Source organism: Lepidochelys kempii, chromosome 10 (genome assembly GCF_965140265.1).
Source record: "Lepidochelys kempii isolate rLepKem1 chromosome 10, rLepKem1.hap2, whole genome shotgun sequence".
Taxonomy (NCBI): domain Eukaryota; kingdom Metazoa; phylum Chordata; order Testudines; family Cheloniidae; genus Lepidochelys; species Lepidochelys kempii.
The window spans coordinates 54,595,245-54,611,815 of record NC_133265.1 but is presented as its reverse complement, the minus strand read 5'-3'; the positions used below and the strand labels follow the sequence as shown (position 1 = coordinate 54,611,815).

The window sequence follows — 16,571 nt, the reverse complement described above, 5'->3', positions numbered from 1 at the left end:
TGAAGGCAGTGCAGAAGTAAAGGTGGCAATATGGCGAACCCTACAATAGCCTTGCAGTCCCTTTTGGGTCAGGACCCCGAGTTTGAGAAACACTGTGTACTTTTGTACACTTTTACCTTATAGTATAATATAGGGTAAAAATAAACAAAAGACCAGATTTCATTAGGGGAGACTAGATTCCATGGTCTGTGACATGTTTTTATAGGGCTCTACCTGTAGCAGATGGAAAGTTTAAAATCAATAGTCAAAGCAACAAGGAGGGGAACAGAAGAGAGAAAAGGCTACCTATCAATCCTGTTTGATTTGGGGAGTCAGGGCCAATTCCAACAACTCCGGACCTGCTGCAAAGCTTTCCAGTTTGTCACCCATACGCAAGCCCCAAAAGTCAACGTATAACTACCTTCACTCCATCTTACCTCAGACAGCTCTGCCATACCAGCTGGGGGGGAGGTGGGGAAGGCTGACATTTCATAAAGCGGAATGAGTATATGTCCTTGACTAATATGTCAAGAACTAAGGTGTGTATTTTTCTCCTCAAGGGTTTCAAGAAATCTCCACAGAGGTCTCATGAATCAGCTTGTTCACCACACCAGGTGGCACTGGCACTGAATGGTAAACATCTCACTAGCTATCATTCCTACTTGGTGGGACCCTAGTAAGATGGGGAAGCCCTGCAGCTGCAGGTTTGGCTGTATTATGTGAAACAGAATGTCAAGGTTCCTTCCCCACTCTGAACTCTAGGGTACAGATGTGGGGACCTGAATGAAAGACCCCTTAAGCTTATTCTTACCAGCTTAGGTTAAAAACTTCCCCAAGGTACAAACTTTGCCTTGGCCTTGAACAGTATGCTGCCACCACCAAGCGTTTTAAACAAAGAACAGGGAAAGAGACCACTTGGAGACGTCTCCCCTCCCCACCCCCAAGCCCTAACCCCCTTTCCTGGGGAAGGCTTGATAAGAATCCTCACCAGTTGGTACAGGTGAACACAGACCCAAACCCTTGGATCTTAAGAACAATGAAAAATCAATCAGGTTCTTAAAAGAAGAATTTTAATTAAAGAAAAGGTAAAAGAATCACCTCTGTAAAATCAGGATGGTAAATAATTTACAGGGTAATCAGATTCAAAACATAGAGAGTCTCTCTAGGCAAAACCTTAAGTTACAAAAAGAGACAAAAACAGGACTATACATTCCATTCAGCACAACTTATTTTAACAGCCATTTAAACAAAACAGAATCTAACACATTTTCTTGCTAGATTTCTTACTAACTTAACAAGAGTTGGAAGACCTGCATTTCTGATCTGTTCCCTGCAAAAGCATCACACAGACAGACAGAACCCTTTGTTCCCCCCACCCTCCAGATTTGAAAGTATCTTGTACTGTCATTGGTCATTTTGGGTCAGGCGCCAGCGAGGTTACCTTACTTTCTTAATCCTTTGCAGGTGAAAGAGTTTTGTCTCTGGCCAGGAGGGATTTTATAGCACTGTATACAGAAAGGTAGTTACCCTTCCCTTTATATTTATGACACAGCCCTAGCTACAGCCAGTGTAGCTTAGTGTTCAGAGCACTGGACTGAGACTCAGGAGACCTGGGTCTATTCCTTGCTCTGCCACTGACCAGCAGGGTGACCTTGCACGAGTCACTTGATCTCCCTGTGCCACAGTTTCCCCATCTGTAAAAGGCGGGTATCAATACTGACCTTCTTGGTAAAGTGCTTCAAGATGTGCTGATGAAAAGAAGAAGCATGTAAAAAGCTATATCATCATCTCAGAAAATAGGCATCAGCTCATCATTCCTCCATCAATTCAGCTGGGTCCCCAGGAATTCCTAACAGAGATGTAAAAGAGTTGGAAATACCTCAGTGCTACAGTTTAAGAAGAACCACACACCTATCATCCTAGTCTTAGGTGAACATGTTTAGGGTTAGGACACTGATGATGTACATTACAGAAACCCAGAGATGGGTTTGGAGCTGCTGTCAGCTCACTCTCCTTCAGCAACAACGAAGATTTTCTGCTTTTCCAAATGGGACTCTGGGGCTTTTTGAATTTCTTACTCCAAGTCTGTCTGTAGTTGAATCTCAACTCAGTAAGCAAATTTGTTTTAACTCAAATCTCTTTAAAATAAAAATACATTTCCTTTTCTAGAGTAAGTTTGTAAATGTTTGATTAGAAAATGGACAATTGCCACTAATCATAGATGTTCACTGCATCAGGTCACTGAGTATTTGGGGCCAAATTTTCTTCTCAGTTATACTCATGAAAACTCATTGACATCTGTAAGACTGCATAGGTGTAACTGAGAAGAAAATTTGGCCCATTGGTTTTCTTGAGTCCAAATACCACAATTTTCAGGAGAACAGACCCATGCAGAACAAAGAACTGATTAGCGTGTTCATGTGTGACTAGTAGTATGGAGAAATGTGAACGTACAAGATTTACGTGTGAGGTATACTTTAATAAGATATGTTTCCAGTAATACTTGCTGGTTTGAAGAACTGACACTAACTTCTTCTATATTACCACAAAGCCTCTCTTCTTATTTAACATGCAATATATGCAGTGACCTAATTTAACAGTGCAAGGCTTGAAGAAAGAGAAAGGAGAGCTGGTAAATCCAAATGTACATAATATCATTGCATTCCAACTGCACAGACATGGGAAAGTGCAGGACCAATAGAGATAGAACCATTGCATCTCACTAGCAGAACTGCGCATCAATAATTTTACTAAGTAGCCAATTGGACTGTTTAGGAACAGTCTTTTAAAAACAAAAGCACAGAGCAAATTCTCTAGGTAACTGTTCTTAGGGTCTAAGGATTTTTGTGCATCAAAAGGGTTTTGAAAAATGTAATAACATTGCAGATAAGCTTTGGTTCAGCTCATTTATCTTCAGAACAAGAACAAACCCTATTCATACTATTATGCTAAAAGAAAAAGAAAGGAGGTCACATACATTGCTTATTATTTCAAACGATAAAATTATGAGTACTGCCAACTCACCCATTACATTTTACTCAGGGTAACAGTAAAAAAAGAAGATAAACATAAGTTACCATAATTAGAGTTTTACTTGCTGAAGCACTGCTCTTCCAGTGTTCAGGATTACATTGCAGCAGGTAGACCAACTATAAATAATCTCCTCTTAGTGCTATGACATACCCTAATCCTAGTGCTACAAAAGGAAGAGGGCTAGGGATTGGGAAAATCTAGTCATTTGTTTCCTCCTTTAAACAAAAGTACTTTTCCATAACCATCACCAAGAAAGAATGCAACAGCACTGAGCAAACACATGTATATGGAGCTACAGTTTGTATATTTTGTTCCAGAAAAGCATGCCAAGTATTTTTTTTTGACAGTGTCACCCAGTCTTCTGCTTCCATCGTTTGAAATGAGGAGAAGAGGAGCCTTTTTAAGAGATCTCTCTTGTAGGAAGTGTTTAAAAAAAAAATCTGGCATGATTAAATCTGCTGTTTTCAAAAGGCAAAACTTTTGCTCTTCCCAAGCATGGAGTATGAGAAGAGTGAACCAGGCCCATTGATCTTCCATTAACAGCTTTACAATTTTTGTTTCAAAGACTGCAACCCTAATCTCAAGAAAAGTGCTGTTTATGGGCCAAATCATCCCCACTTGAGCATATCCCACATAAGGGTCAGTGAATGTCACAAATCTAAGCTCCGGACATTTCCTCATTGTCATTTCAGTGGGGAGGGAAGGTGGCTTCCACCCCACAGAATGGACTGGTAGATCTCAAGGACTACGCTGACACCCAGTGCCAAAGACGCTGCCTATCATCCACCTCAATTGCTCCCCAACCCCTTGGCAGAATATCTCCCAAGGAGCAGCAAGGATATACTTGTGTAAGTTAATGGTGACAAGAGTCCTTTCCTCCTTAGTGGAGCCACACTAAATTGTTAATCTTAGATTTTGTTGGGAACATAAAGAAACAAACAGGAATTCTCTTTATGAAGCTTCAGTTCATATGCTACTACTACTTATAAAAAAAGTTGAGACATAAATAGTCACTATTTCCTTTGTATCCACAGTTGCACATAGCAAGAAGAACAATGTTTAGACGTTCTCTGAACCCTCTTCTCACAAAAATAAGGCATCTTCTGCAGGGAAATAAAACATGAAATTTGAGTATAGGTATACCATAGGTTTCTTTAAGGATTGCAAACATTCACTTATTAACAAATATGTTATACAAAAATTCACTTTCATGTTAGGAAAAGAGATGTGGGTTCTCGTGAATGGAAAAAAGTGTTATTTTTAATTTAAATATTAAATTATCCATCTTTATCTCTCTCTCTCTCTCTCATCTCAGGGCTGAATGGCTTGCTATTTTCTGCTCCCTCAAGGAGCAAATACTTTCCCCACTCTTGATTTAAATAAACTTTGTTGTTATGACTAACTGGAAAGAGAGAACAAAAGAAAGAAAAATACAGTGGCTATTTTTAAAATCTTTGTCTTACAAAGGGCACAGAGACTTGATCAACTAGATTAAAAAGAAATGTTATGACCAGCTTCAAACCATCATCATATGACTGAGCTGTTTACACATGAAAATGAATCTCTCCTGGTTGTAGAAGATAATGATTTATGTTTTCAAGTTAATTGAGGTCTAAACTGCAGTGGCATAATGTTTGGTGTCAGGAATAGCATAACTCTGCTGCATCAACTGCTTTGAACACTGGTGGAGTCAAGCTGGGGACATTTAAAATGGATGCACATTCTGCAGGTTTTTTGGTAGGAGTACATGTTTGCTTATCTGCTGGGCTGCCTAAACTATGACCACACAAAGGTCCTATGCTCATTTCAGTGAGTGCCAGTGAACAAGGGCCTGCAGAACGCACAAAAACAACTTGCTTGAAAGAAGATCCTCCTGAGTAATAAGCAATGAAGAGTTTGTGACCCACACTTAGTCACAAACAAGACCAAATTCAGGCAAATCTGGGCCTCACTACAAAGGCATTTTATTGAGTCTCCCAGCTGCAAGTTCTAGGATTCCCTATGCAACCCCTATCATCCGATCTGCCCTGTCCTTCTTCCCTAGCTGGAAAGGTTCTCTCTCAGGTGGGTGGAGGAGCGAGAATAGGTGTCAGGCTATGGGTTCTAGGTGGCCAGGCCTGGTGGTGGTCGAAGCCAGACACAGGGCTGAGGGGAGAGCTGTAACTGGGATCTGGGGCAGATTGTGGGTCAGAATTAGAGTCAGTCTGTGGACAAGCCAACTCAAGACTGTAGTCATAGTCAGGCTGAAGGTTGAAGCCAGGTTGGAATCAGCACCAGGGTCAGGGGGGTGAGTAAACAACTGCAGGGCTGGACTGGGTCAGGAACAGAGCTGGAGCAAGGTCAGGGTAGGGCACAGACAAGGCTGAAGCAGGCTGGAAGAGAAATCACATCAAGAGCACGCTGAAAGTCTTAGGAATCTGTGACAGCGCAAGGTGGCAGGAGGGTTCCTGGCTGAGCAGTGCTATTGCACAAACTAACTTGAAGGTCGGGGGTGGGGACAGGGCCACCCCTAGCCATTTTCATGCCCTATGCAGCCCCCGTGTGGGAGGGCTGTGTGGGGCCCCAGGCCTCTGCGGGGGAGCAGGAGGGAAACCGCCCCCACAGCACGGGCCAACAGGGTCACTCCACTTCCTGCCGCCTGGTGAGTGCAGGACAGCCAGGCTGACCCCGCACTAACGGGGCAGTGGGAAGTGGAGTGACCCGCCCCCGCCTGCTCCACTCTGCTCTGCTCCACTCCCCTGGCTCCCAGCCTTGGGGGAAAAAGGGGAAACTGTCCCCCAGCACTCACCGGTGGTACAGAGTGGGCTGGGGTCAGGTCACTGCACTTCCCACCGCCGGTGAGTGTAGGCCCAACCCTGCTGCAGTCCTCAGGGCAGTGGGGGCGGGGCTGGGGAGGACCAGGGGTGGGAAGAGGCAGGGCGGGGGCAGAGCAGGGGTGGGGGCCATGGGGAAGAGGCAGGGCGGGGGCTGGAGCAGCTGCGTACTTTGCCTATGGGTAGGGACAGCCCTGGTTGTGGAGGAGGTCAGTGAAATACCTGTGGCTGAGTGTCCTCTCACTTAGGCCCTGCTCAAGGGATAGGCTGCACCACACCTGAGACATTGCACCTATTGAGTTTCTGGGGGAATGGGCAGGCTTCTAAAGGCCCCTCCCCTAAGGGGAGGAGCCACTGAACCCAGGGCTCAAGTAAATTTTGGGGACCACAAATGAAAAAACAGGGACAGGAGTGAGGGTCACAGGGTCAAAAGCAGGAAGCCGGGCGGGGGGGGGGGAGAAACATTGCGCAGAGAACCCCAGACAGTGCCCACTGCTCCTCATAGGCATCCAGGGAACCATTGGACGTGGCCCAGAGGAACTTTGCCCAGAGACGTGACTTCAGAGAGGAGCGGAAATAGGCCCCACAGACACAGTGCATCTCCCCATCCAAATCCTCCTTCTGGTATGGTGGACGGCCACCTTGGCCAGTGCCAGGAAGAGGTCTCGCAACTTCGTGAGGCCACCGATGAGGTGTGCATAGAGCAGGAGGTGTGGGGAGAAGTGCAGCCCAAAGCTGAGGAGAAGGTTCTGGAGGAGCCAGAAAAGGGGCTGCAACCTAGCGCACTCGACATAGATGTGCACCAGGGTCTCCCACACACCGCAGAAGGGGCAAGTGTCAGGGAGGAGCGTGAACCATGTCAGGAACATGCCAGTGTTTGTGAATTTCCCTCACAATAGGCTACCTTTACAGAACTAACCAGCATGTTTATGGAGGGATTTAAGGGAATAGTGGATGGAGATTGCCTGTCAAACAGGCAGTAACAGAAACCTGTGATGTGTCCCTGGCCAGAACTTAATAGATAACAACAGCCCTTATTACAAAATAGCATAGCTGTTGTCACCTTTAGTCATTATGACACTTCCATATGCCTTTTCTCTGTATTACGCTTATCTGCCTCAGCGCTAGACAAATTTTGCACAAAACAGAATGAAGGAAATGTGAACTTTATTAACTGGGAAGAATTGCAGCCCTCTTTAAGTGCCGTCTTTCCAGGAAGGCCTCTCTCATGAAGGAAAGACCCATGAAGTATTGTAGTTGAACAAGCTGAATGAACAAGACAGTCAGGGTCTCTGATGCTAACAGTGATTTTTCTTCTCTTCACAATGATGCAGATGGATAACCACAACCAGATAATGGATCTACCACAGCAAAATGGATTTGAGGCATTAAGATCTGGACAAAAGAACAGCCTAATTCTTCAGTTTATTCTGTCCTCACTGTCTGTCAAGCCCCAGTACTCTTGCTTCCTGGAGTCCTTTACCAAAAAAAAAACTTTTCAGAGCAATAAGCGAAACATGGGAGGTATCCATATCAGATTAGGTGAGAGTAGCATGATCTAGTTAGCAGGGCCCTGGGCTGGGACTCAGGAGACTTGGTTTCGCTGCCTGGGTGGGCCACTAACCTGCTGTGGACTTTGGTTAAGTCGCTTGACTTCTGTGTTCCCTCCCATTATCTTGTTCATTTAGACTCCACACTCTTCAGGGCAGGAGCTGTCTCTCACTATGTGTTTGCACAGCACCTGGGATCCCTGATTTCAGTTGGGACCAGCAGGTGCTACTATAATACAAATGTTTTATGTTCTTGTATATGCTGCTTGTTATGATCTCCATGCTTAGCTGACTACTAAAATGAAATTTAATGGACATTTTAGCAGGTTTAACATGAACTAAATTGATGTCACCTTAGATAACAGGCCCAGGGTTATCGCCCTGACTTCCAAGAGATTTAAAGTGGGTGTTCTGGAGGAGATCAAGTTAGAGTCAGGGCCGGCTCCAGGCACCAGTGTTCCAAGCAGGTGCTTGGGGCGGCAGTTAGAAAGGAGCGGCAGTGTTTCCACGGTGGTGGTAATTTGGCGGCAGCCCCTCTGTCCCGCAGGCCATGGCAATTCGGCGGCAGCTTCTCCCTTTTGCAGTCTGCGGCGGCAGGTTTTTTTTCCACTGCTTGGGGCGGCAAAAACTGCGGCCCTGGTTAGAGACTTCTAGTCAGATTATGAAGGCCAAGAACCACCATCCTGATCATCTATCCTGACCACATCCAAGGATTTCTGCATCAAACCAGCTTCTAGGTGAGCGATAAACTCTCTTTTTGAAAGGTACTCTGTCATGACTTATAGACTTCAAGCGATGGTGAATCCACCACATCCCTCATAAGTTGTTCCAATGGTTAGTTACCTTCACGGTTAAAAGTTTCAGACTAGAAATGGTGCAATGTGTCTAGCTTCTGCTTCCAGCCATTGGCTCCTGTTATGCCTTTTTCTACTAAGAGAAATCTCTTTCCCAGGTAGGTATTTGAAAATTAATCTGTTCCCACACACTCCACTTCCCTAATAACTGCTCTAGAGATTGTAGACAGCAGTCCAAAGGAGGGGAGAACAAAGGTTACTATTTATTTACAAGTCTAACAAAACTGTGGGGGAAATATTTACAGGAATAAAGAAAGGAACCAGACATCCTAAAATAATGAGCAAAAGAATACAAGATCACTTTAATATTAGCAAAATACAAGAAAAATAAGAGTTAAAATTAGGAACAAACATTTCCATAACTAGGATTCCTATGCTAGGAGGAGATGTTCCTACCAGAGCTGCAGGGAACAGTTCTCAAAAATTTAAAATTCCATCATAAAAAATGTGCAGTTTACACACACACACACACACACACTTTCTGACCAGCTCCAGTTTCCACCAGTCTCTTTCATTGGGTGCTAGTATTTAGGTACACCCCAAACAGCCTACTTGTGCCATGGCATGAAACTGCTGAATCCTATTTCTCAGAATTCAGAGCACTGAAACTTCTACCATTAGATCCAGCTAGTTAGCCCTTAACCTACCTTTACCCAAGGCAAATTACAACCTCCGATTGGATTTACCAGTTGAAAATTTCAACAGATGGACTGCATATCAGCATCCTTTGATACCACTAAAAAGACATTCAGCTAACCAAATTTTCCACAGCACCTGGCAGAATTAACTCTGATCATATTTGTTTTCCTAGCACAACACCAAAGTTGAAGGAAGCATAAAGAAAGATTCTTGGACCTCTTTTGTTTCCTCCTCAGTCTCTTCACAAATAGGGATCTTATTAATCCAACTGTCCTGGTTAAATTTCCCTTTGAGCTGTTGCATTCTGCCTACTAAAAATCTTCTGTAATTTCTATTGGATACGTTACTCTGCACTTCCTGCCCTAAAAAGTTAAACAGCATTGCCATTGCTAAGCAGCCTCAGCTTTCTATCCCTGAGCTGGGGGATGTAAGCATTACTGTATGTTCTTGTCAAATGAGAGAGAAAGAAATCAGCACAGCACTTGGAGAGCCTTCTGGAGGAAAATGACGGTAAAAATGCAAGCAATTATTTCCAAAAAACACTTGATGCTCTGACCCCAACCATTTAGTGATGAACAGAAATTAGAAACTTTACCACAGCACTAACATGCAGAAGAATCTTTACTATAAACAGGTACATGTAACTTCCACATGTTATGTCAGGACCTCAGTTATATTTATATAAAACAATCTTGCTACTACAAAACTTTCTATTGTGAAGAAATGTACAGCCTCAGAAGGATCTACCATCCCAAGTGGTCTTTTAGAAAAAGGCAATAAACAGTCATCTACAAGGAAATGGCTCTGAAATTTATTTCTCCATGCTGCTGCCCCAACTCAAGAAAGAAGTCAATATGTACCAAACTGTAAGCAAAAACAAAATCATAAGATGACCCTCCCTCTTTTTAAGGAATCCCTTTTATTTTGTTTGGGTAGGTAAATGAAAGATGTAAAGAAAAGATGCACTTTTCATCAATAAAAGTAGAAGCAGACCACTGCATATTGATATTCAGTTGTGAGAGTGTATTTAAAGTTGAAATCAGAGAAAGTTAATTAACATAACACATTCACTTTCTCCACAGGTGCAGAAGGGCAAGAGAGTTTGGTAAGGGAGATGCTCTTTCTATACAGACTAACAAGAGTAATGTATTCTGTGGCCCATGAAAGAGGAGGCCAAATAGGAGGGAATCTGATTAATTTAGGCTGATATTGTAGCTGCAGGATGAAAGCTGAATCTATCTGCTGTATTAGATTCTGGATGGTCGTAACTTCAGCACAGGCCACCGATATTGGTAATCCTAAAAGTGTTCAAAAATCATGAGTTGGGACTCAGATGATCACAAAGCTGGCTTAAAAAAAATCATATGATTTTGAAAACAAAATAAAAATTCTGGGCCTTTATATTTGCCTTCTGGTTTTTAAGCCTTACTATTTGTTTTCAGGCTCTCTCTGCAACCATGAGAGCTAGAAACTTTTCTTAATGAAAGCTGAGACTCTCAGGACCCTGGAGTTTTAAACAAAGACTCATGCAACACTAGATCACTTTGCAGAAGTTGCACGTATGAGAGATAGCTTGGATCCTCCGTCAGTGCTGCAGGGGGTCTAGGCTCAGAATTATTCCCATCTCTGACAGCATGGTGGTCGGTTTGTTTGTTTGTTTTGAACATCCCTGAAAACAGACCAGAGGTTACTAAAGGCACAACAGTTAATCATCACAATTAGAAAAACAGTATTCCAGGCACATATTAAAACACGATAAAACAAGTTATCCTAGCGTCCCTTACATTAATTCCAGATACCAGTATTAACAATGGAAATACAATCAGTGTAACAAAACAGAATCAACATTCTTTCACTGTGTACTCATTCATGGCAAAGGTTCGGCCCCTCCTTGATTAGTCAATATATATTATTACTCAGTAAAAAAATACTACTGGAGCTTTCCTATACGCTCTATGATCCTAAGAGAATCACAGAAATATAGAGCTGGAAGGATCCCTGAGCGGTCAACAAGCCCTGCCCCCTTGTGCTGAGGCAGGACCAAGTAAACCTAGACCACCCTGACAGGTGTTTGACAAATCTCCGATGATGGGGATTCCACCATCTCCCTTAGCAACTTAGTCCAATACTTAATTATCCTTATAGTTTGAAAGTGTTTCCTAATATCTAGCCTAAATCTCCCTTACTGCAGATTAAGTTGATTACCTCCTTCTAATTTCAGTGAACATGGAATACAGTTGATCCTCTTTCTCTTGGTAACAGCCCTTAACATATTTGAAGATTATTATCAGGTCCCCCCTCAGTCTTTCTTCCTCTAAATTGAATGTGCCCAAGTTTCTTTTGTTGTTGTTTTTTTTAAATAGGTCTTTATAGGTTCTCTCATAGGTCAGGTTTTCCAAACATTTCATCATTTTTGTTCTCTCCCCAACTGGACTCTCTCCAGTTTATCTACATCCTTCCTCAAATGTGGCACCCAGAACTGGACACAGTACACCAGCTGAGGCCTCATCAGTGCTGCGTAGAGCAGGACAATTACCTCCCATGTCTTACATACGATATTCCTGTTAATACACCCCAGAATGATCTTAACTTTATTTGCAACTACAACTGGAGGGTAGGGATAGGATACAGAGGGCCCTAGACAAATTAGAAGATTGGGCCAAAAGAAATCTGATGAGGGTCAACAAGGACAAGTGCAGAGTCCTGCACTTAGGACTGAAGAATCCCCTGCACCGCTGCAGACTAGGAACCGAATGGCTCGGCAGCAGTTCGGCAGAAAAGGACCTAGGGGTGACAGTGGACGAGAAGCTGGATATGAGTCAACAGTGTGCCTTGTTGCCAAGAAGGCCAATGGCATTTTGGGATGTATAAGTAGGGCCACTGCCAGCAGATCGAGGGACGTGATCGTTCCCCTCTATTCGACATTGGTGAGGCCTCATCTGGAGTACTGTGTCCAGTTTTGGGCCTCACACTACAAGAAGGATGTGGAAAAATTGGAAAGAGTCCAGCGGAGGGCAACAAAAATGATTAGGGGACTGGAACACATGACTTACGAGGAGAGGCTTGAGGGAACTGGGATTGTTTAGTCTGCAGAAGAGAAGAATGAGGGGGGATTTGATAGCTGCTTTCAACTACCTGAAAGGGGGTTCCAAAGAGGATGGATCTAGACTGTTCTCAGTGGTAGCTGATGACAGAACAAGGAGTAATGGTCCCAAGATGCAGTGGGGGAGGTTTAGGTTGGATATTAGGAAAAACATTTTCACTAGGAGGGTGGTGAAACACTGGAATGCGTTACCTAGGGAGGTGGTGGAATCTCCTTCCTTAAAAATATCTAAGGTCAGGCTTGACAAAGCCCTGGCTGGGATGATTTAGTTGGGGATTGGTCCTGCTTTGAGTAGGGGGGTGGACTAGATGACCTCCTGAGGTCCCTTCCAACCCTGATCTTCTATGATTACATTCAATTTGTGAGCCACTACAACCCCCAGATCCATTTCAGCAGTATTAGCACCTAACCAGTTATTCCCCATTTTGTAGTTGTGCGTTTGACTTTTCCTTCCTAACTGAAGTACTTTGTACTTTTCTTTATTCAATGTAACCTTGTTGATTTCAGACCAATTCTCTAATTTGTAAAGGTCATTTTGAATTCTAATCTTGTCCTCCAAACTGCTTGCAACTCTTCCCAGCTTGGTGTTATCTGCAGATTTTATAAGCATACTTTCCACTCCATTATTCAAGTAATTAATGAAAATATTGATTAGTACCAGACCCAGGACTGACCCCTGCAGGAACCCACTACATATGCCCTGCCAATTTGACAATGAACCATTGAAAACTAGCATTTGAGTATGATCTTATAGTAATTCCATCTAGACCACATTTCCCTACTTTGTATATAAAAATATCATGTGGGACTTTGTCAAAAACCTTGCTAAAATCAAGCTATATTACAAATAGGAAAGGAGGAGAATTGCTGGGAAGCTGCAAAATACAAAGATGGATGCAAAAAGCGGCAGCTTTAACTAAGAAGTGGTAGTTGTAGTCCATCCTCTGTACATTCAGAATGGTAATTAAATGTCATATTTAAAATATAGAAGTTATGCCCATGGATCAAAGGCAGCACAGCTCCAAATATTCCGATTGATGAAATTTTAAACAACGAGACATATTCCGATTCCACATGGATATGTTCAAAATTATTCGTAGCTTTGCCCATTCTGAAAACAAAGATTAACATTCCTGATATGGCAGTATTTAAAAATACTTTCATCAAGCAAGTTCTTGCATTTTCTAGCTCAAGCAATCAGCGTTATTAAGATAATGTTGAAGTAAAAAGAAAACGGTACAGAGTTTAAGCATAGAAGTTTCTGGTTATCAGGGAATAAGGTATAGATTATCAAGGGGTGCGAAATTCGGTTTAGGAATGGGTGGCGTAAGGAATACATAATCTGCAATCTCCCCAATTGGGGGTAAAAGTTTAATGGGTCAAAGTACAGACATTGACATATGGGGGTATGTTGTTCATATAATGGCTATGTTCAGGTGTGGAGTATAATGAGTGGATACGATGATGAGGATGGATCTACCCTCATTTGGTGGGATTTAATGTTCAGTGAGTTTATGGTTCCAACACTTCCAACCACACTGCTTGCCCATTTCTTTATGTGTAAGTAAGACATCAATAATTAAGGATTTTAGGAAAGCTATTGAAACTGAAATACAAATGTAATTGATTTAAACTAAGAAAGAGGAAGTAGCACCACTGTGTGTAAAGCAATAAAAACTAAGAAAGATGCATGTATATAGACAAATTTACGAAGCAGATTACTGAATCCAACAGATCTGGGGCCAAATACATTGTATCTAGAAATATCCAATTCCAAAAATTAAGTTACATTGATAAAATGCATAATTTTAATCAATAGTCTTCAGTTGTAAGATTTGTGAATTATTTTGTTCAGATCAACATTGGTTTTAAAACACTGATGGATAACAAAGAACTTTATATAGAAATGATAAGCAAGTCAAAATGATCAACAAATATATATTACTCACATACCTTTCAGACTCGAAGGCCTAAGTTTAAAATACTTAACTAGGTAATAAAGATAATCCTAAATAACATAGTATTTAAAGAACAAAAAGAATAAATGTTAAAAATAGTTAAATCATAGAATCATAGGACTCGAGAGGTCATCTACTCCAGACCCCTGCACTCATGGCAGGACTAAGTATTATCTAGACCACCCCTGCCAGGTGTTTGTCTAACCTGCTCTTAAAAATCTCCAATGATGGAGATTCCACAGCCTCCCTAGGCAATTTATTCCAGTGTTTAACCACTCTGACAGGAAGATTTTCCTAATGTCCAACCTAAACCTCCCTTGCTGCAATTTAAGCCCACTGCTTCTTGTCCTATCCTCAGCAATTAAGAACAACGATTTCTCCCTCCTCCTTGTAACAACCTTTTATGTACTTGAAATATGTAACCTAATCATCTGTTTACTTCAAACATAAAAGATCATCAATGGCTCAACCAAAAAAACCAAAACATACATGAATTGATGAGTACTGATCATATCAATGACCCGATAATACTACATCCAAGGACAGCTATTGAGGGCCACTGGTATGACAGGTACCTAATACACATAGTACTGACTTCAAAATAAAGCATTGAAAAGAGAACCGGAAGTAAAGGAAACTCAGAATAAGGCTTGAAACACATCACAATTCATTTTGTTCTTTTGAAATCCATCAGAAATGCTTATCAAATACAATTTTGCTACAAAAACAATGGAAAAATAGCAAGTTAGCAAAAACTTTTACATATCCACTTCCTGCATATTTAACAAGTTTCCCATTTGGACCTTTTCTGGTTAACATTTGGTTAAGTCTGGAGGACAGCAAGTAAAGATGAGGGACTGCATCAATCATAGTTATTTCTGCCAGGAAATTCCAACTATTACTATCCAAGGAATAGAAAACCATTTTGCCATCTTATTTGCTATTGTATGACATTGTTGTGAGCAATACATTGTGTCAGAGGTTTGTTTTTTTTTCTTAGCTCACTCTATGTCAAGGCTCAGCATAAGGTCTATGCTTAAGCGTTACTTAAACCGGTTGAATTTCACCCCTACTGAAAATAGAAGTCCAGATGCTTAGGTAAGGTAAGTCAACATAGTCCCATTGGAGGTCAATAGAGTGACACCATTCATCTGATCCAGAATGTCTGTATCATCTAGTTCTACACAATGGAACAGATTTCTTTGCACACATTTATGCGCTAAACTGGTGCGTGCTAAAAGGAAAAATTAAACTACATTCAAACACAAAGACCAGACCAGGTAAAAAACAGCATCATCCCCCCTTCCCTCCCCTGCCCATGCAGGCCTCACTTTTCTGACAGCAAGATTTGATATTTAAACAGCTTGCTATTTCCTGAACTAAAAGCATAAGCTTTAATTTCCATTTAATATATTTTTCTGTACCCAAGACCATTTCATGAAAAACAGTCAGTAAAATCTGAAGTCCAAGTGATCTGGTGGTAAGTGTTCTACAAGTTTTCCCTCTAATCCTCCTTTCCCCTGCCCAACTTCATCTCCATGAATACATAAATTGCAGGCTCACCAAAAATAAAAGTTTTGTTGTCCCCCTGGTGGCATTACAGAAGTCACTATTCTTAAGGCTGCCAGGAGATCACTAAAGATACAGGACTACATCATCACTACTACAATATTATTTCTAGCTGATGAAATTAAGAGGGAATACCTAATTTTAGCCAAACAGAAAGAGACAATAGACATATAAAAAAGTAGCCAACTTTCTAAGAGGGCAATACAATCAAGACTAACAAAAATACAGTGACAAAGAGTTGTCAAGGTTTTAAAAAAAAATTAACACATCTATTTTCCTACACATGTATTACACCAAAGAACTCTATCCAGAGAGCAAATGATGTAATGCAGCACTGCACACGAGTAAGAATGGAGATAAGCAGTTTAGCAAGGAACATATTACATTTTATCAAATCAATAACAGCCTTAATAAAATTGACAAAATGTTGACTATGGTTTTGAAAATATCACTTACACTTTAAACCTTGCCTACGTACAGACAACATGGGCTCACAAAGTGTGTGTTGTGGTGCGCCATCTCATATCTTAAGTGTTCTGATTTATGGCAATACTTAGGACTAGTACGGCAACAGTTGGTACAGTGGATGCATCGGTAAAGCTTCCTTCCTACCAGCAGGTGTTAAGTTTCTTGAGTAAGTGTGCATGTAGTATCATACACACAGCTCTGCAGATAGAAATCTGTGAACCCACTGAACAAGTACAGTGTGACCATTAGCTTTCCTCAAACTGACCTGGAGGCCCACTGGTTGAAAGCCCATTGAATCTTTGGCCTCTCTGCTAAGATTGCCAACATGAATACTGAGGAGTGCCAGTTAAGATGGTGTTTTTGGTGTTGCGAACATGGGTTCAGTCGGAACTGAAATGTGACCCCCCCCCCCAACTCATTTCACATGTATAACCAAATGATAGTGGCTTTTAGCTACTATCAGCCGTGTCAGAATTTGAACTGCTGAACTCAAATGTATGCATCTGTACCCCCGCTCCCACAAACCATCTTTTTCAAATATAGATACTTCATTATGACTAGGCGAAGAACAGGTTGATTTTGCTATGTTTATGTAACAGATTATT

The 16,571-nt window shown here is 41.8% G+C and overlaps 1 protein-coding gene across 3 annotated transcripts in view; it reads right to left on the bottom strand.

The window, feature by feature from the left end:
- Positions 1-16,571, bottom strand: part of OTUD7A (OTU deubiquitinase 7A) — a 273,562-nt gene that overhangs the window by 234,693 nt on the left and 22,298 nt on the right. For 2 of the 3 annotated variants that reach the window (XM_073303652.1, XM_073303653.1), the window contains one exon: positions 1,701-1,828. The gene's annotated coding sequence lies outside the window, so the exon portion shown is untranslated. The remainder of the gene's footprint in view (positions 1-1,700; positions 1,829-16,571) is intronic. The other variant, XM_073303654.1, reaches the window with a different exon arrangement.